Source organism: Leucopleurus acutus (genome assembly GCF_964270905.1).
Source record: "Leucopleurus acutus genome assembly, chromosome: 19".
NCBI classification, from domain to species: Eukaryota; Metazoa; Chordata; class Mammalia; order Artiodactyla; family Delphinidae; genus Leucopleurus; species Leucopleurus acutus.
The window spans coordinates 52,589,770-52,610,885 of record NC_139161.1 but is presented as its reverse complement, the minus strand read 5'-3'; the positions used below and the strand labels follow the sequence as shown (position 1 = coordinate 52,610,885).

At 44.9% G+C, this 21,116-nt stretch overlaps 1 protein-coding gene across 5 annotated transcripts in view; it reads right to left on the bottom strand.

Annotated features, from left to right (window-relative positions):
* Nucleotides 1-20,836, bottom strand: part of NDEL1 (nudE neurodevelopment protein 1 like 1) — a 55,275-nt gene extending 34,439 nt beyond the window's left edge. For 2 of the 5 annotated variants that reach the window (XM_082861366.1, XM_082861367.1), the window contains exon 1: nt 4,817-4,933. The gene's annotated coding sequence lies outside the window, so the exon portion shown is untranslated. Of the gene's footprint in view, nt 1-4,816; nt 4,934-20,737 lie in introns of those variants that run through there. The other 3 variants (XM_082861365.1, XM_082861364.1, XM_082861363.1) reach the window with 2 other exon arrangements.
* Between the last annotated feature and the right edge of the window lie 280 nt (nt 20,837-21,116).

Here is a 21,116-nt window from a genome sequence, read left to right as displayed (position 1 = left end):
TGTGTCTCTCCAGGTAGTTTCCAAGGGCAGGACCTGTGTCTTATAAATCCCTTCTGCCTCACCAGGAACATGGAACGCCGTAGAAGTCTAATATTTGAATCTGACTTATAATCTTTTTTTTTCCTATTATTCCCTCTTTGCTTTCAAAGTACTGCTTTCCTTTATTAATATCGAAATTCCCATTTCAGAAATGGTGTAAGTCAAAAGATGTGTGGGCAGTTTATTTCTACCTCACAACACACCACCATGTATTAAATCAAGATTATAAAACCTATCATTCTCGGCTAGACAAAATTATCAGTCTGAGGCAGGCCAAGCCACATTCACAGTCACTTATAAAGCTCAGCATAGGCTCCACATCACAGAATAGGGAGCAGCTGGGACTTACTGGGGCGAGCCTTGGCGATAACTGCTGCACACTAGCTACCTAAAATAATCACTGTCCAGCCCTTAATTCTTAAATATAAATGGACAACCAAGAACCACCAGACAAATGAGAAAAGCCAGCAGCATGAGTAAGAAAATCCTAGGACCTACTGAACCTAGAGGAAACAGGTAATTCAGGAAATGAGAGAACTCTTCTCATACAAGAACTCAGGAGGGTTACCTCCTACACATCTCCTGAGACAGCTACAAAAGAGAGAACAAGACCTGGATGGCACAGGCTATAGGAAATAGTGGCTCCAACCCAGGATTGCAAAGAAGAAACATCCCAAGATGAAGCCTAGTCCATCACGCCCCGAGAGTCACTCAGTCCAGATGGATGGCTCCAGGAAAAAGGAGGAACCCCGTAACAGACACCATGACTGGGAAGCTGGATAAATCTGAGGTTATGATAAAAGGACATCACTCTTGTGTCAACAAGAAAAAAAAGCAAGTTGGAAACTCCAGAGAAATCAAAACACAGTATATTTGGTGTTAAATTTACATTTAGTGTGTTGCTCCCTTTAAAGATTCTAGGATTTGGTAAACAAGTCTGTATTCTTTTTTAGGCCCTAATTCTGTAGACTTTGATGATAATACCTCTCAGCCTTGGTCTTCTCAAAGTGAATATTTCTTGTCCTTTTAGCTTTGTATTCACTTGGCAGCCATCTGGATCCCTTAAATATTTTTGTTGTCTTGCTTTGGAACTTCTCTAGATTACAAACATGCCTTTCTGGAGTTCAGTGACTGATGCTACTTCAGCATGTCAACATTCTATTCGCAGGTAGGATACTTTTACAGTTTCCAGTACTCCTGTTACTGTGCAGTATTTGATGATTCTGGCGGTTGGTCCATGGGCCAAAGTCCTTATAGAAGTTCATAATGACTACTAGATGCCTCCCTTGGCATCTAACATTTACTTGAATGTATTTGAATGTGGAGCCAACCCTTCTACAAATAGGGTTAGGGTTGTTTTTATCTACAAATGTTATCGTTCACATGCCCAGTTTGAAACTTTTCTGTGTGAGGCTGTTTTTCATTGTTGTTGTTGACCCATTTATACAGTATCAGAGGACCTACAGCTGTTATTACTTTGAAGAGTGCTTAGCTAAGTAGTGTTCCCTGAGGAATCTCACTGTTTACACCTCTGGGTATACTATAAAGTGTCCATTTGTCCCTGTTTTTTGGTTCTTGAATAGGGCCGTATTCTTAATACAACTACCAATTTTTCCATCAGTGTCCCCTGGCGACTCAGGTTTTAAATAGCCTTTCGTGTGAAACTTCTTGAGAATCTAGTTCTATTTCTTGTATTTTCCTTGTCCAACTACTTAGCTCAGCGTCAAATAATTCTAGCCAAATTATTTTAATATGTGTTTTTATTTCACACTCGCTTCTGTTTTCTCACTGAATCTTATGTGAGTTGAACGTAGACTACAATTTTTCTAATTAACAGGCTGCTTTTACAAGTCACTTATTGGTCCCTCAAACAGTAACCTATGCCAGAAGCCTTTTACTAAAATGACCATCAGCTTTTCCAAACAAACCAATTAAAAACACTTAAGAGGGTAACAAGTGGTAGGAGCAGCACAGCATAGCAGTTAAGAGCCCTGACCCTGGAGCCAAACTGCCCAGGTTGGAATCAGAGTCCTCTACTCACTAGTTGACCTTGGGCAAGTTACTTAACCACTCAGTGACCCACTTCCTCACCTGTAAAATGGAGATAATAATTAAAATAGGGTTGTCATGAAGATTAAGTGTGTTAACATTTGAAAGTACTTAGTACAGAGTCTGGCACAGCAAACGCAGCATAAATTTCATTTTTTTATTTGGTTGCGCCGGGTCTTAGTTGCGTCGTTAAATTATTTTTAAAAACTGGTCATTCAGTTGCAGACCTTTGAAGTATAACCACAAAATAAATGTACTTCAGAATTTAGAACATACAAATGATTCCTTAAAATTAATCACTTCTGGAAGCTATGTGCATATTTCAGTGATACCACCATTACTGAAAACATTTCTAAAACCTCTTCTGGAATAGCCTTGAAGAACCAGATTAAAAAATAAACAAAAAGCTCTTTCTTTGTGGTCATACCTCATTTCTACTGCCTAATTATTATTATCCAGCTTTATCACTCTAATTTTATTCATGAGACTCAGCCTTTACAGAAATTGGATTTTTTACAAATAACAAAAATTTGCTACCTTCTCAGGGGCTATAAAGACAATCTGTTCATTTTGCTTCAAGTTACAGCAGGAGGATGTGTCCACTGTGTTATATGAAACTATGTAACTGGAGATATTAGACTACAGAAAGTCAATACAGAAAACTATACTGCTACCAAAAAAAAGAAAAAGCTTTAATGACACATCTACAATCTTCTGAAGCTGAAATGAAAGTAGATAATTATATACTCTTCCGCACTACCCAAATCTTCCCTCAATACCTTGTCCCATACAGATGGAGTGTGAACCCCAGAAGTATGACAACTTCTACATGGGGCATTATGATATTGTATGTGACCTTTAGATATCTAGCAACTGACAAATCAACTCATTTGGGTATAAAACTGCCTGTCCCAAATGCTATATTTACAAAGAAACTATTCTTTGTGCAATGCTAAGAAAATCCATTTTATATGATATTATCTCCTTGTTAATAGCTGTAGAATGGACTAGTGAGACTGGAAGAGTTCTTCTGGAATTCACAATAGATAATAGATACCTTTTTACCAAAATTCTTCTACTCCCAAAGGTGACACATACAGAATTTTAACCTTTTCAAAGTCAATCATAAATATGGTCTCCCCTTTGGTCCTATCAAACTTCTTTTTCTACCTTATGAAGTGCTCAGAAACTTACGTCAGAAGTAATTTTAAGCTTTAGTAACCAAATTTATCCCAGTATGACTTAAAATGAGAATAAAAATAAGTTTTGGAGATGTCACAAAAGCAATCTAGGTTTTTACTGAGGTTTCTACTTAAATGTTCCTCATCCAATTTCAATTTACTTAATTTAAAAAGCCAAAACAGAACAAAAACAACTGCTTCATAAGATTTCTATCTGGACCCAGTCAACTTCAACCAGGGCTAACCAAAGGTTTTGTTGTTGTTGTTGTTCCTTCTGATCTCTGATTTTAAATAATAACTTTAATAAAGATTCAGAGGCGGTATTTTAGTTCCCCTTTATTCTCTTCAACACATGACTTAATGCTGCATTTTACCCCCACCAACTTCATGACTTAGCAAAGCCATTACCCTGTTTCATAAATGGATTAAAAGCAGCACAATTTATCAGACAAAATAATTAGCCAGCAACCATGACCAAGTACCAGTGTAGGATTTCTCTCACAAATGAGTAGCAGTTCTTATCCTAGGTAGGTCTGCTCAAAAACATTCGAGCACATCTCCTACTAGCTTCTGGTATATTTTTGGCAAACTTTCTACTTTGCTTTCTAGCTGAGAAGGGTATAAAAATCCCACAAAGAGAAACCAGAACTCCAAGCCGGGAGATGTAAATCCTGGACCAAGCGAAGCCCCTCACCGGCTGGTAGAATCCACAGTAGAAATCACTTAAGCCCCCACCCCATCTGGTCTCAATTTCCCCATCCGTCAAATGGCGAGAAGATAAATCAGGCACAGCCACTAACCAGGTGATGAGGTTCAAAGGAGATAGCGAGACTATTCTGAAACGAGTAAAGGCGCTACAGAAATGTAACAAAATTATCAGGAGTGAAAGAACCCTCAGTTCCTTGGCAAAACGTAAAGGGTTACTTCGTTGCTTACCAACAACAAAAAAAAGAAAGGCCAGCACAAGCAACCCGAACCCGTTTGGTGACACTCTTCTGAACTCCAAGAGGGGTGATGAGCAGTTTGGGACAGGCAGTCACGGGAATGCCACCGGAGCCCAAGGTGGGCTGCTTCCGCTCTGGCCCCTCGCTTCTCTCCCGCGGGGAGTTCTAAATCCAACCCGGCTCCGAACCACCCCCCCAAGCTGAAGGGATGGGGGAGGGGCGGTGGAGGAGGATGGCTAAGCTGCCGCCGCCACCTCCAACGGAGCCGCTCCTTGCTCCACCAGCGCCCGGGCCCATGGTGCCACGTCCCGGCCTTCGTCCCCGCCATCCCTCACCCCACCCGCGGACACGGGCACAGCCTAGGGAGACCGCCCGGCTCGCTCCATTCCAGGCGCCCCGGTGGGCCACACCTCGGACCAGGGCGGGAGAGGGCAGTTAAGAGCGGTTGGAACAGTTACCGCCGGACTGGTCGCCCCGGAACCCGGGCCCGGCCCAGCGGGGCCTCGGACACAGCCCCCGGGCTGGCAGGCTCCCCGGGGACAGGCCTCGGCGCCGCCGACTCGGCGCGGCACCCTCGGGAGCGGCCCCGCACCACAGGCTCACCTCCAATATGTCAAAAGCGCATATTCGCCACCGCTCAACCGCAGTCTCCTCTCCGCTGGCCTGGCCAGGCCCGCCCAGCCGCTCAGCTTCTCTCCCCTCCGCAGCCTTGAGCTCCACTCCGCGCACCTCCGCGCCCGCCTCCTCCCCGACACGTCAGAGGCTGCCTGGGTATCCGAGGCCATTCTGTGACGCACGGGGGCGGGGCTCTGAGCATGCGCGCGAGCGCGGGGGCGGCCTGGGCGGGGCTGTGGCGAGAATGGTGTCACGGGGGGCCGGGCCGCGCCGGGCCCGGCGCGCTGACGTCAAGCTGGCGGCGGCCTTCTGCGCCGGTGTTCTGGGCCCCACTGCGTGTCGTTTGCGACCTTCGTGGTTCCCCAAAAAGCCTCTACGTTCGGGAAGGTGGCATCACCGCGGATGACAACTGCCTCCCGGTTTTCCGCCATCAAGTCCGCCAAGTGTTTGTTTCAGTGTTCCAGTTTACAAGAAGAACCTCGGCTCGGATTCCACCTCCGAGTCCACCTCGACCACCCAATTCAGGCGTATTCTAGCCCCCTCGTCACTCCCTCTCACGAACACCTCTGTTGTTTCTACGGCATTCCCACTAGCTGAAATTTTATACTACTTCCTGTCTTCCTCTAGTAAAAATGTAAGTTCCATGAGAACCGGAGCCTCATTCCTTTTTTATCCCAGCAGATGGCTTGGTCCCAGGCACAAAGTGGGAACTCACATCTTTGCTGAATGAATGATTGGACTCGTTGAGGGGACCGAGGGAATATAAATATTTCCACTTGTATATTTTATATATCTAAGCGTATATTTATTCATGTAAATATGCGTATGTATGTGTTTTCATTCCCTTGGGCCCCCAACTAAGGGAATCCATTTTATTTATACATATTCCCCTCCAGAAGACTTGGAGAAGGGGGGGCGGGGTGAACTGGCTGAGATAGAGGAGGATGGGCAACTGCTTAGGGAGTGAAAACTTGAAGAAATAGAGCTGTTTTTAAAACAATTTTCGGAACTTTTGCTGTGTAATGTATAACATAATTCTCTCTGATGTCAGTGCTCTTGGGATTGGGTTTGTGAGGACACAGTAATGTGTAAGGTCTCAAGGTGAGAACAAGGTGAGCCTGGGAGGTCCAGTTATATTTTTGAGGGCATGGACATAAACAGGAGCAGTGCAAGATAGATTCTAAGAGGTGTCCAAATCAATGAAAATCAAAGAAGTACTTAATGGGATTGTGGGAAGGATGGCACCTCGAACTAGACTCTGAAAAGATCATAATAATAATAATGAGTAGTACACTTTTGTTGTTCCTTTTGTATGTACTGGCAATTGTGCTAAATGCTTGGTTTGCATAATTTAATTCTCACAATGACCCCATGAGATAGGTGCTGTTATTATTCCCAGTCTACCAAAGAGGAGACCATGACCCAGTAAGATGAGGTTGCCCAAGGTCACTTAACTAGAAAAAAGAGGACTCAAGGTTCAAACCCACCTAGTCTGGATTATCTAACTCGAGAAACCACACTATTAACCACTACTCTACTGCCACTCAAGAAAGGGGATGGGCTTCCCTGGTGGCGCAGTGGTTGAGAGTCCGCCTGCCGATGCAGGGGACACGGGTTCGTGCCCCGGTCCGGGAAGATCCCACATGCCACGGAGCGGCTGGGCCTGTGAGCCATGGCCGCTGAGCCTGCGCGTCCAGAGCCTGTGCTCCGCAACGTGAGAGGCCACTTATTAATAACGACTACTTATTGGGCTAGAGCCCTGTGCTAAGAGGTTTACATACATTTCCTCACAAGCAGCTTGGGAGGCTAAAATTATTACATGCATTTTATATACTGGAAAACTGAGGCTCGGGGAGCTGAGGTTTAAACCCAAGCAGGTCTTAGTGCAAGCCCAGTGACCTGGGACATCATGGAAGCCTGTGACCTCATCCATCAGGGCACAGCTTCAGCCAGGAAAGCAGAGCCCCAGAGGTGATGAGCAGGGAGGCCTTCCTGTGCATCTGGTGCCAAGAAGGAACAGTCCCACCCCAAGAGCAAATAAAGGCTGCAGCTCTGGTCCCTGCCAAGTCCTGGGAAACACACTGAGTCACCTAATGGCAGGCCAGGCCCTGCAGAAAATGTGGGCATCATCTTCCAGGCCACCACCCCTCCCACCCAGCCTGGACCAGAGCTGGTATTTGTCAGGACTGGTGTGTTGGCCCCATCTTAATGAATGGCCTTTGCTTGGCAGGGCTCTCAGAGGTATCAAAGCCCTGTACTGATCTCCCTCCTCTGTGTTGGTTGAGTTTTCTCCAAAGTTTCTCCCACTCCCTGCTTCCAGTTTGTCCATCCCAGAGAAATAAAGTGGAGGTAAAGATGGAAGGCAGCCTCTAAGGGGAACAGAAGTTACAATCAGCTTTGTGAAGGTAGAAAAGTGAGTGAAGGTTGCCCCACCCTCTGCCTTCATAAACCATTAGGAAGGGGTTTGCTGAGGCATGGGTCCCAATCCAAGGTGTTTCTTGGATCAAGCCAAGGTGGTCAAACGTCACAGTCCCTGAGAGCATCCCATCTTCCCTACCACAAACTCTGAGACCCGGGAAACAGAGGCCAGGTTCCAACGCTGGAAGAGGAGGGGTTGACCAGATGCCTTAGGAGAGGTCTGGACACTAACACAGACTCCAGCCAATGAGAATGCGGACTCCAGCCACTTCACACACTCACAAAAGGGGATGCGGTGCAGACAGGCCTGCCGTGAAAACTCTGAGATGGGGCACGTGAAGAAGCTAGTGAATCAGGGGAGCAGACACCTCAAAGGTTTGATTCAGTCTGATCTCCATATCTCTTTGACCAACTGTTTTCTGCTAAGCTATAGGGGCATCAATCAAGCTGGGCAAGGGACTCCCAGAGGCCCGCTAGTTACTGATGGCCTGCTGGATACGTCCACGAGATTCCCATCACCACCTCCAGCTCTTTGTGTCTAAACGTCAAAGAGATTCTCCATTTGCCACAGCTGAAATTTCCAGAAAGGGTTTCACGTTTCTGCCAATGGTGTCATTACTCCCCTAGTCAGGAAGGCACAAAAGCCTCGTCAACTCACCCTTCATCATCCCCTTCCCCAGCTTTCACTTCACTCACGTGAAATGAAATCTGAAAGACTTTCCCTTCATAAACTCTCAAATACATTTCCAGTCATCTGCCCCTGAATCTCCCCAGTCCAAAGTATCCCTTCCTGAACTTCTCTCCCTCAAATTTCTTGTTCCAGCCCTGCAGTGCACACCGCCATCAGAATAACCTTTCTAAAATCCCACTGTGTACAGAGCATCAAGGGCAACAAAACTTGTTTCGGCGTCCTACTGCTTTTGTGATAAAATACACACTACGAAGTCTGGCCTTCAAGGGCCTCCCAAAGCAACTCCAACCCACTTCTCCTGTCTCCGTCCTGCAGTTTACCTAGCTGGGTCTAATCAGACCCTCCACTGTGTACCCCAAATGGACAATTCCCTTCCTCTCTGGGCCTTTTGTTGACTTCCACTGCCAGATGCGCTACAGCTACTCCCTAGGGCCAGCCTGCATTCTTCTCTGCCTTTTGAAGTCTCACTCATTGCTACCTCTTCCAGGAAGCCTTCCCTGATACCTAAAGCCTCTCAGGAGGAAGGAACTATGTAGAACCCTGCATAGTTCACAGAAGACTTACTGAACACGGCCTTTTGGTCATGGAGGTGTCTGACCTCCCCCAAGGAACCAAAGCTCACTGAGCACAGGAATAATGTTGATTGTTCTAGTATCTGCCAGCAACAGGCACTTGGCAAACACTCATTTAACATTCTTCAGTGAAAGTCACAGAGGGAATTCCCTGGCAGTGCAATGGTTAGGACTCGGCGCTTTCACTGCCAGAGCCTGGGTTCGATCCCTGATTGGGGAACTAAGATCCTGCAAGCCACACAGTGCAGCAAGTGAGCAAATGAATCAATGGTTTGGTGGCAATAACTCCAAATGCAAGACTGACAGCACTTTCTGGAAAATGCCCCACATTCTGAGAAAAATTACCATATAGAGAGATTTTTCACTGGTCTGAAAGGCTGAACTTAGGTGATGCTAGGTTACAAAGGAACTGGGATTTATATCATGAGCAATTATGACTTTTCTCTAGCCCCAAACTTAAAACTCAGTCTATAGGGACTTCCCTGGTGGCAAAGTGGTTAAGAATCCGCCTGCCATCGCAGGGGACATGGGTTGGAGCCCTGGTCCGGGAAGATTCCACAGGCCACGGAGCAACTAAGCCTGTGCGCCACAACTACTGAGCTCGCATGCCACAACTACTGAAGCCCACACGCCTAGAGCCCATGCTCCGCAACAAGAGAAGCCACTGCAATGAGAAGCCCACGCACTGCAACGAAGAGTAGCCCCTTCTTGCCACAACTAGAGAAAGCCTGTGCACAGCAACAAAAACCCAATGCAGGCATAAATAAATAAATAAATACATACATACTAAAAAATCTCAGTCTATAGCATCCACAATCTCCAAAGCAACATCTTTTGCTTTTGTAATTTACAATAACTACTAGTTTTTTTTAATTTAAAAAAACTATATACTTGGACCTTGAGGTGAGAAGTGATTTAATAAAGTCTTTCACTCATCAGCTATGGGTTTATAGTGCTTGTTCTGTTCTAGGCCCTGGGGCTTCAACCATATAAGTATAAAAAGCACACCCCACCCCCATGGAGCTCATATTCTAATGGAGAAGACAGTAAGCAAATAGACAAATTTATTTCTGTCAGGTCATGACAAGTACTATAAAGAAACACACCAGGATAAGAGGATAAGGTGTGGCACGGGCTGCTGCCTGAGGGAAAATAGGGCTTAATGCTCAGGGGATTCTTCGCTGTAAAACTGTCGAAGCCCTTAAAATAAAGGGCAACAGAGATGTGAAATTAAGAACGTAAAAATATGTGCAGGTGCCTTAAATAGAGAAGTTTATCTTACTTTCCATCATAGTGCCTGGCAGAGAGTGGCCACTCAGTAAGTATTGGTTGAATGAATGACTTGCTAGGTGGTCTACAGAATGCCAGAGCCTTCAATCAGATGGTAAATTTCCCCTTCCAAGATAAGGAATAATAACCAGGTCATGGCTGATTCAAAAATGTCCACTCCTGTGCACCCCTGTGTCCACAGCAGCACTACTCACACTAGCCAAGACATGGAAACCTAAATGTCCATCAGCAGATGAAAGGATAAAGATGAAGTATATATATATCTATACATATACAATATACAATACATATACATATACATATACATATATACATATACATACATACATATATACATACATATACATATATACATATACATATACAATACATATACAATACATATACATAAAAAGAAGGAAATAATGCCATTTGCAGCAACATGGATGGACCTAGATGTTGTCATACTAAGTGAAGTAAGTCAGAAAGAGAAAGGCAAATATCATATGATATCACTTATATGTGGAATCTAAAATATGACACAAATGAACTTATCTACGAAACAGAAACAGACAGAGAAGAGACTTGTGGTTGCCAAGGGGGAGGGGAGATGGGGGGAGGTGGGGGAGGGAGGATTGCGTGTTTGGGATTAGCAGATGCAAACTATTACACATAGAATGGATTAACAACAAGGTCCTATTGTATAGCACAGGGAACTGTATTCAATATCCTGTGATAAACCATATGGTTTCATGAAGAATACGAAAAAGAATGTGTGTGTGTATATATACACAACTGAATCACTTTTCTGTACAGCAGAAATTAACACAACACTGTAAATCAACTATACTTCAATAAAATAAATTTTTTTTTAATGCCCACTTCTGGTGGGTCCCTAACCCTTGACCCAGCCAGCCATCAAGAGCTCAGCCTATGGCATCCCTGTACCGAAGGGAAAAGGAACTTCCATTTGTTGCCTTTATCGCATCTTCGGTAGCTTCTTGAGCAAACAGTGCTCACCAACTACCCAAAGCAACTCAGGCTCCCAAATCTCAGCTCTTCCATAGAATTTGTCCCCTAAATTTCAAACTCCAGTTGGCTGTAAGTCAACAGAAAGGCAGGAAGTGGGTACGATGACTTTGTTATGAGGGGTTTTAGGTTCCAAATCTCCTTGCTCTTCCTTCCCTTTCTGTGGTGTCTGAAAATGCGGCCTGCTTCTGGCCCTGGCAGGATGCTTCGCCCTCTGAGGGCCTCCAGGTGTAGCTCGCTGACAAGTGGCTCTTGCAGGTGAGAAAAATGAGGACAATTTAGGTAAAGCCTGCAACAACAGGCCTTCCCGCCAGCGTCCTGCCCTGGTTACTGGTAGCAGGAAAGAAAGGGCCCTCGTCCTCATCTGGGGGACAAACTGAGGTTGCCAGAGTCTCTTTCCCCTATCGATGGACCCGGATATCCTGCCGTGCCCCCAGGAATCTCTTGGAGCGTCCCCATTTCTTCCCCAGAAGCCTACCTGAACTGTGGACTTCCTCCTGTTCTGGAGCTGTCTGCAGCCTCGTGGGCTTCCTGGCTTCAGGGCCTCCACTCCCCCAAGCTTCGGTCTTCACTGTCAGCCCTGGCCCCCACCCCAGCCCCTTCATGGTCACTACCCACACCCCAGAGTGACAGCCACATCCACAGAATAGGATGGCACAACACTGCTAATTTGGTTAACACCTGGCAACCCCAAGGGCTGCTGACATCACACCTACATAAACAGTGTAACTGTCCCCAGACAAAAGCGACATCTGCTCATTCACCTTTGCACAGACGAGGTGGCACCAGTTTTGCCTACTCCCAAACCATCCTAATGAAATGACAGGGCTTAGAAGAAATGGAATGTTTCTTACCAACCTGAGCTGACTGTCACCAGGCAATTTCAGCCAAACTCCCATTACCAGTAAACCCATGAGTCAAAGTTACCAGGAATGAAAGATCATGAATTCAACCATCAAACGAATATAACTGAGTACCTGGCACTGTTCTAGGCCCCAGAGTTGGGCAGGCAACAAAACAAGCTTACAGAAAAGAAGGGAAAGAATGGAAACCGAAAACAGATAAAGAAACATTAGCATGTCAGACAGTTGTAAGTACTGAGGAGGAAAGGAGCCAGCCAGGACTTTTCAATATTTTATACTTAGGGTGGCATTTAAGGCAGCACCTGGCGTGTGGTAGGCCCTTAACATTTGTTGAGTGAATAAAAAACTTGCAGAGAATGTTAGGTTCTGAGTTATTTTCGTTGCTCTCTTCTGCTGCTCCGTCTTTCTCCTTTTTCTTTCTTTCATCAAAGCACTTTTATCATTTAGAACTCTACTAAAAAACTCCCCTATTAAAAAATGAGTAATTGACAAAATTGAAAAACACAGGGGGCTAACAAACATATCACATTCCACCTGGCTCCAAATCAAAACCATTCAAAGTAGCAAAGCAAAGAAGGGATTCTACATTTCATCCAACAAACATATAAGATTTTTAAAACATCAGACTACAAAGTGGAGACAAGAACACAGAGAAACCAGCACTCTCGTGTCCGGTGCGAAGTGGGTGCCCCATGTGTGAGTTTTCCTGGCAGACAGTTTAGTGGCGTGAGCCAGAAACTTACAAATATGCAGCCGTTGCGATCTAGCCTCTCCTAGGAATTTACCTGAAGAGAAGTTATCAAGGATGTGTGCAAAGATTTATCCATGAGGATGCTCATCAAAGCACTGTTTGGCAAAAAAATTAGAAACAACCTACACGAAAAGATCAGTTAAGTGGAATTATGTGATAGCCACAATATAATAGTAGATAGTTGGTAACAATGATGGTATGAAACAATATTAACAATGAAACAGATGAATAAAGCAGCTCAACAATATGTATAATAGGATCCCACTTTTGTAAAACAAATACATATGTTCTACATAGAAAATGTCTGGAAAGATAGATACCAAAATGATGTTAACAGTGCTCATCTATGGAAGGTGAGATCACAGGTAATTTTCTCTCATCTGTCCTTCCTTTTTTGTTTCTCTTCTGTATTTTTAACCAGAATTAAATAATTTTTTGTTTCTTTTCTGTATAATTTTTTAAGTTTATTTTAAAAAAGGAATGCATCCAAACTTAAAGCAAGATCATTTCCTCAAAATTCTTTCCAAATGATTTTCCTAAGTTTGTGGCTTTAGGACCATTTTAAAACCCAGCCTTTCAGCCAAGTCACTCTAGCAGAGACAAGAGTGACATGGCACTCAAGTGTCGGTAAGCTTCAGTAGGAGGGCTCCTAATTCTATAGCACAGATCATAAGAATTCATTCCCTTCCCTGGTGGTCCAGTGGTTAGGACTCTGCACTTTCACTGCCAGGGGCGCAGGTTCAATCCCTGGTCAGAGAACTAAGATCCCGCGAGCCACATGCCATGGCCAAAAAAACCAAAGAATTAATTCCTCCTGCTATGACTCCCTAGTTAGCCCAATCTGATGTTATTCTCCCCAGTAAACATATATGTGCTGGTTCCACAGGTGTAAAGTTTCCACCCCACAATCTTTTAAATGTCATATCTTCTACATATCCATTAACTGATGACATAATGATATTTGGGACTTTGATAGAACCATGTGGGATGTCAACTATAGGTAATCTGGAATGTAAGGATTGCTTCTCCAGGGGTCACTTGTCTGGTGACCATTGTCTAAATAAGGGGATCAATACCCTGACCACTTATAATTATAACCTAATATGGTAAAATGACAGTCCATGGGACCTGAGGCAATTTCACGCTAGTTTTCATCTATTCCTGTACAATAACAACACAGGCCTTGATGTCCACTTTGAAAATTGCAACAAGGGGGTTTTGGGGGCCTCTACATGGAAAATATCTTCTGCTCAAAATTAGGAGAAAGGGCTTTACTCAGGAGAGTCCTGGCCACAGAAGCCAATTTTGATTCATAAATGCTGAAATGCAGAAATAAATGCTGAAATGCAGAAATAAAACATCCTAGGTTTGCTGTTAATCACAGTAGAAATGTCCCTTCTATAAAAAGAAAAGAAGCATCCCTTTGGAGGGATGCAGTCCAGGCAGAAGAGAAGACATTAATTAAAGTGCTGGGGGCAGGATAAGCGGGGAGCAGAGGAGCCCTTTCTTCAAGCATGTTGCTGTTTCAACCATTTTTGAAAGTCTTCTGTTGACAGGATGGTTGTTAAAACCCTGATAAAAAGATATTCGAGGAAGCACAGGACTTCCCTGGCGGCGCAGTGGTTAAGAATCCGCCTGCCAATGCAGGGGACACAGGTTTGAGCTCTGGTCCGGGAAGATCCCACATGCCTCGGAGCAACTAAGCCCGTGCGCCACAACTACTGAGGCTGCGCGCTACAACTACTGAAGCCCACGCGCCTAGAGCCCGTGCTCAGCAACAAGAGAAGCCATTGCCATGAGAAGCCCGCGCACAGCAACGAAGAGTAGCCCCTGCTCGCCGCAATTACAAAAAGCCCCTGCGCAGCAACGAAGACTCAACACAGCCAAAAATAAATTAAAAAAAAAAAAGATATAAAGCAAGAGGCCCAGACACACAGAGGAGGTGATCAAAGGGTGGCAAGATCCACCCTCCACCTCGAGCCAAAGGTGCAGGCACCACCCCTTCTCAGGGCTCCCCACCCTGGTGTGAGAGCCCAGTCCCGCCTGCTCATCTTCCCTAACCTCCACCTTAGGAATTCAGGTGTTTGCTCCTCTCTGGAGAATCAGCTCCATCATTGGTGATTTTGCTTCCCTTCTCTGAGCCTCAGTTTCTTTATCTGTAAAATGTGCACGTTGGACCAGATGATAACAGTTCCCGCACCCTCCCGGGGCGCTTAGACCCTGCCTCTCCTTGGCCAGTTTGCCCAATGTGATGGCAGGGTCAGCCCCGTCCTAGATGGGTGGGGGGTAGATGACCAAGAACAGTCTCATTCCTGCCAGCGTTCCTTTGCTATGCCTCGGGATCGCTGAACTTGCAGAATAAACCGCCTTCAAGTGCATCTAACATCTGGTGTTTTCATTTCCTGAAGCTGCTGTAACAAATTACCACAAGCTTAGCGCTTAAAAACAACCCAAATTGATTCTCTTACGGTTCTGGAGGTCAGATTCCAAAATGAGACTTATGGGACTAAAATAAAGGTATTGGCAGGCCTGGTTCCTTCTGGAGTTTCCAGGGAGAACCAGTTCCTTGCCACTTGCAGCTTCTAGGGGCCACAGCGTTCCTGAGCTCATGACCGCATCACTCCAGTGGCTGTTTCTGTTATCACATTGCCTTCTCTGACTCCTGCCTCCCTCTTATAAGGACCTTTCTGATTACGTTGGGCCCATCCAGATAATCCAGCCCAGCAGGGGGAAGAGGAGGAAGTTTTTTCTCTGGGGAAACTAAACCAGAGAAGCTCCAGACCTGGGACACTGAGCATACGGACCTGGGACACTGAGCATACGGGAGAGCAAGGTTGAATCAATACAATATAAAGGGAAGCGGGGGACTTCCCTGGTGGTCCAGTGGTTAAGACTCCATGCTCCTAATGCAGGGGGCCTGGGTGTGATCCCTGGTCAGGGACCTAAAGATCCCGCACACAGCAACAAAGATCCCACGCGAAGATCTCGCATGCCATGCTTGACTACGACCTGGCACAGCCAAATACTATAAATAATAAATAAATGTTTAAAAAAAAAGAGGGGGGAAGCCGGAGAGGGAGGAGGAATACTTCAAAGGCTGAATATCAAATGAGACCCCAGCTTCCTTCCCTGATGGTCTCCCAGAATGCCAACAGCCTGTACCCTCCAAGCAGGAGATCGGAGAGCTCTTCTTAACAGGATAATCCCCCCATCGCAAAATCCTTAACTTACAACCGCAAAGTCCTTTTTGCCATAAAAGGTAACATACTCACAGGTTCTGGGGATTAGGACCTGGACACCTTTGGGGGCTATTATTCTGCCCACCACATCTGATGCTCCAATTTTACCACCTTCACGATATTTGCCATTTCTGCTTTTCATCTTTGAATTTTTCTTTGAATCAGATCACTTTCTAAGAAAATGAACTTAAAAAATAATCATATTGGGGACTTCCCTGGTGGTCCAGTGGGTAAGACTCCGAGCTCCCAAGGCAGGGGGCCCGGGTTCAAGGCAGGGGGCCCGGGTTCGATCCCTGGTCGGAGAACAAGATCCCACATGCCGGAACTAAGAGTCCACGTACTACAACTAAAAGATGCCACATGCCACAGCTAAAAAAAGATCCCATATGCCGCAACAATTATCTTGCATGCCAGAACTAAGACCTGGTGCAGCCCAAATAAATAAATAAATATTTTTTTTAAAAAACAATCATATCTATGAAATTATAGAATTGATTGCTAGTCGTATTTTCCCTGCTATTTCATAAGTTAAATACATGACTATTAAGATGTCAAATGTTCAAGGACCTATGTACAGCACAGGGAACTCTACTCAATATTCTGTAATGGCCTATATGGGAAAAGAACCTAAAAACAAGTGGATACGTGTATATGTATGACAGATCCACTTTGCTGTACACCTGAAACTAACACAACATTGTAAATCAACTATACTCCAATAAAAATTTTTAAAAATAAATATATATACATTAAGAAAGATGTCTGTACACCTGAAAATATCACAACATTGATCAACTATACTCCAATACAAAATAAAAAGTTTAAAAAAATGTCAAATGTTCATCTCTGCACCACATAACATCACTGTGCGTGCCACCAGTAGTACACAGACTGTCCTTTGGGGAAAAAAAATAGAATCCAGCCTCCTGATTTTACAGAATAGGGTAATTTATCCAAGAAGGCACAGCAGCGAACAGCAAAACTGCAGCTACACCCTCGACTTCTTCCTCCTGTCTCCGTGCTCATTAATCACAGTTTGAAAGGATGTCAGCGTTTTCTAAATAGCATCTCGCGTTGGTGATTCATATCATTTAGGGTTCAGTTCCCCTTCGGCTACATTTCCGGGTATTTTATATTTGGAAAGTGGGGTTTCCTATTGCTTCCCCTATGGACCAACATCCACGCATCCTATTTATCTGTGTTGAGCAGAGGGTGTTTACTTGACCCATATCTGGACAGCATCCAGGTGCCAGGGAGGAATGCACTGCAAAGGGAGATCCGAGGCCAGTGGTGACTTTGTACTGTGCCCCTTGGCATGTGTCCCAGCTGCTGACTGAACCTGGAAACAGCTTTTAAGAAGACAGAGTTCCTTTCCAATACACAGGGTGTGGGATGATATAACTGCCCTCCTTTTACATAACAACTGGCATGCAATAAAAATAGCTTTCAGAAACGAAATTGAGTTATTTGTAATGAGGTGGATGGACCTAGAGTCTGTCATACAGAGTGAAGTAAGTCAGAATGAGAAAAACATACCGTATGCTAACACATATATATGGAATCTAAAAAAAAAAAAAAAGGTACTGATAAACCTAGTACCTTTTGCAGGGCAGGAATAAAGAGGTAGACATAGAGACTGGACTTGAGGACGTGGGGTGGGAGGGGGAAGCTGGGGCAAAATGAGAGTAGCATTGACGTATATACACTACTGAATGTAAAATAGCTGGCTGGTGGGAAGCAGCAGCATAGCACAGGGAGATGGGCTCAGTGATATGCGATGACCTAGAGGGGTGGGATAGGTAGGGTGGGAGGGAGGGGATATGGGGACATGTGTATGCACATGGCTGATTCGCTTTGTTGTGCAACAGAAACTAACACAGTATTGTGAAGCAATTATACTCCAATAAATATCTATTAAAAAATTTTTTAAAAGCTTTCATTTATTGGATACTTCATCTGGGACAGGTCCTGTGATAAGTGCTTTACACACATCCATTTACAACAACCCTATGAAGTAGCTATTAGTGTTCCCGCTTTACAGCTGAGAACACCATGTCTCAGAGAAATTAAGCAACTTGTCCAGAATCACACAGCTAGTGTGACAAAGTCTATATTCATAGAACCTCAGAAGATAAAAGAGAACTTAGAAAGCTACCTGAGATGAGGAATGCCAATGAGGAAACCAGAGAGGTTGAGCAACCTGCCCAAGGACACACAGTTTAATGACAGACTCAGGGAAAAAATTCAGGTCTTCAACTCTCAAACCAGTTTGTTCTTTCAGGTTTTCTCTCTCTTAAGTTATTATTTCTTGGATGATTTTTTTCAGATGCCTGCCTGGTCAGCTTCTTTTTTCTCATTATTGCACACATCTCTCCTCCCTGGTGCTTTTGCCCCTCATCATTTTCTCTCTAATTGAAAGCTGTGGAGGAATTTAATGAGAATCCCAGAGTGACCCTTCCCCATCTCTCCCTCTGACCCACAGAAAAAAAAAGTGCTAGAAAAATCTCCCTGAGTCTGTATAATTTGGAATGAGTAATAATTTAACCAGAAAAGGATTAATGTTTACCTTCATCCTTTCCCCCCAAAAAAGAAATTGCTAAGCAGATACACAGTGGAAAACAAGGTTATATGGGGACATGACCAAAAGAGGAAATTGTTAATGCAAATTTTAACCCAGTAAGACCCTAAATGTCCATCAAAGGGAATTGACTGAATCAATGATCATATATCCACACAATGGAATACCAGGTAGCCACGAATGATAATGTAATAGAACACTGTATAATAATATGAGAACAAGTTATGATTAGTAAGTCGAAAGCATGAATACAAAATAAAATGACTCCACTTTTATAAGTATACACCCACAGGAAAAAAAGACTGGAAGGATATATTTATAACTGGTGGCTATCTCTAGGCAATTTATATTTTCTTTTTTGTGTTTATCTGTATTTTCCAAATTTCCTACAGTGAACACAGATTACTTTTATAATCCAAAGGAGAAAAAAATTCATCAAATTCTTGACATAGTCATTAAGAACTGCTGTTTTCTGAAGCCTATGCTCTGAGATCACATATACAAGAAAATAAGGGATCGACCACAAACCTCTTTCCTGAGCTGGCCATATGTTAACAATTTAACAATTATCCTACTCCAGTAGAAAGATGAGCAATGAACATAAATAAGTGGTTCACTGAAGAAATACGAATAAAAATAAATAAAATTTAAAAAAATAAAACAAATGATAATACCCAGTTCTGGTAACAGTGTGAGGAAGCCAACACTCTCAGACAACACTGGTCCAAGTGAAAATGCTACAACTATAGCAGTTACCACAATGGATTGAATACAATAGCTCCACTTCCTCCTGAAACATCACAAAAAAGACAGAACAATTTTTTTTTTTTTTTCTGCGGTATGCAGGCCTCTCCCGTTGTGGAGCACAGGCTCCAGACACACAGGCTCAGCGGCCATGGCTCACGGGCCCAGCTGCTCCGCGGCATGTGGGATCTTCCCGGACCGGGGCACGAACCCATGTCGCCTGCATCGGCAGGCGGACTCTCAACCACTGCGCCACCAGGGAAGCCCAGGACAAATTTTAAAAGGTAGAAACCCATCAGGACAGAGTACGGGAGAGCAGACGTCAACAGACTTGGAAGACAGAAAGCAGAATGGTGAATGGCAGCTGATGGACTGCATCAGAGAAGGCTGGAAACTGAATGCCAACCAGAAGCAAGCAGGGTGTGCCTCTGAACCGCAGAAAGGCCCAGAAATTGGAAGTGCCAGCTATGTCAGAAGACGGGGTGGGGTGGAGCCAAAAACAGGAAGGCTGTTGAAAGCACAGTGTGTTTACAAAGCACTCAAACTTCACAGTCCAGGTAACTGACCAGCCAAGGCATTTAGCTCTCCCTCTGCCCAGCAGGAGGAGAAGGCTTCTCCTCTGGAGAAACTAAACCAGAGAAGCTCCAGAACTAGGGACACTGGGCACACCAGAAGGAAAGGCTGTCACTACACTAGAAAGGGAAGTGGGATAAAGGGAGGGAGGATTCTTCAAAGGCTTCATATCAAACGATGAGACCCCCAAATTCCCTCCCCTACTGACCCTCCAAGAATGCTGGCAGCCTGGATTCTACCCTCCAGGCAGGAGATCAGAGAGTCTTTCTCAACAGAACGAGATGGCTTGGGTCTTCCCTGGTGGCGCAGTGGTTAAGAATCTGCCTGCTAACGCAGGTGACACGGGTTCGAGCCATGGTCCGGGAAGATCCCACATGCCACGGAGCAACTAAGCCCGTGCTCCACAACTACTGAGCCTGCGCTCTAGAGCCTGCAAGCCACAACTACTGAAGCCTGCGCGCCTAGAGCCTGTGCTCCGCAACAAGAGAAGCCACAGCAATGAGAAGCCCGCTCGCCGCAACTAGAGAAAGCCATGCAGCAACGAAGACCCAACGCAGCCAAAAATAAATAAATAAATTTATTTTAAAAAACAAAGAAAATGAAATAAAAGTAACCTCAAACCCTGAGAATGCCATCTTATAGTTTACAAAACACTTTCACAATCATTGTCCTGCTCAAGCATCACAAACATCCCACAAAGCAGAGACATTTTACAACTGTGTAGACCAGAAAGCAGGTTCAGAGGAAAGTGACTTGCCCATAAGTAAGGCAAGAAGCCAAGACTTAATCACAAGCCCCAACTTGGTCAGCTTGGCAAAATTGCAAGCAGCACACCAGCTGCGTCTCAGTCAACCTCAGATAAACCTGTCTGAACCCAAGGAGGTCTCTCTGCAACCCAGAAAAATGCTACCTGGGCAGCTCAGGTAATACACAACCAAATCAAGGTGATGGGATTTCAGGAAACCACCAAACCACCAAAGCCAACCCCTGGTATCACCCCCACACACAGGGACACAGCCAACTTCACAAACTGACCTCAGCCTCTGACAGTCCTCCGACCACATGGACAGAGAGGGTCCACCAGGAGCCCCCCACCCCAACTCTGGCGTGTTGCCAGCTGGCCCTCACCTGGCCCAGACCTTGTCCAAGCTGACCCCCCAACTCCCCACCACCCCAACGTACCTGGTCCCGTGTCCCAGCCCTCGCTGATGAGACCAACAGCAGCACAAAGCAGCCGGAGCTGAAGCCGCTGAAACAAAATAGAAATCAACAGGAAGTGTGAGAATCACCTTCTGACAAGAGGCACAAGGACAGGAAGTGGGTTCAGGCCAGGAAGGCTGGGGCCGGCCTTCTAGAAGTGAGGCAACCCTGCCAGCCTCATCGCTCAGCTGTTGTTGAACAAGACTTCAGGGCTGGGGAAGGGAAAAAAAGAAATTCAAGCCCTAACTCTTTAGCCGGAACTTCAAGCTTCCCCATGTCTACTATATGCATGTATGTCTCCGGCCCTGTATTTGAGGGGAAAGGCGAGGGGAAGAAGAGATTCACAGAGCCTGGCAGAGCA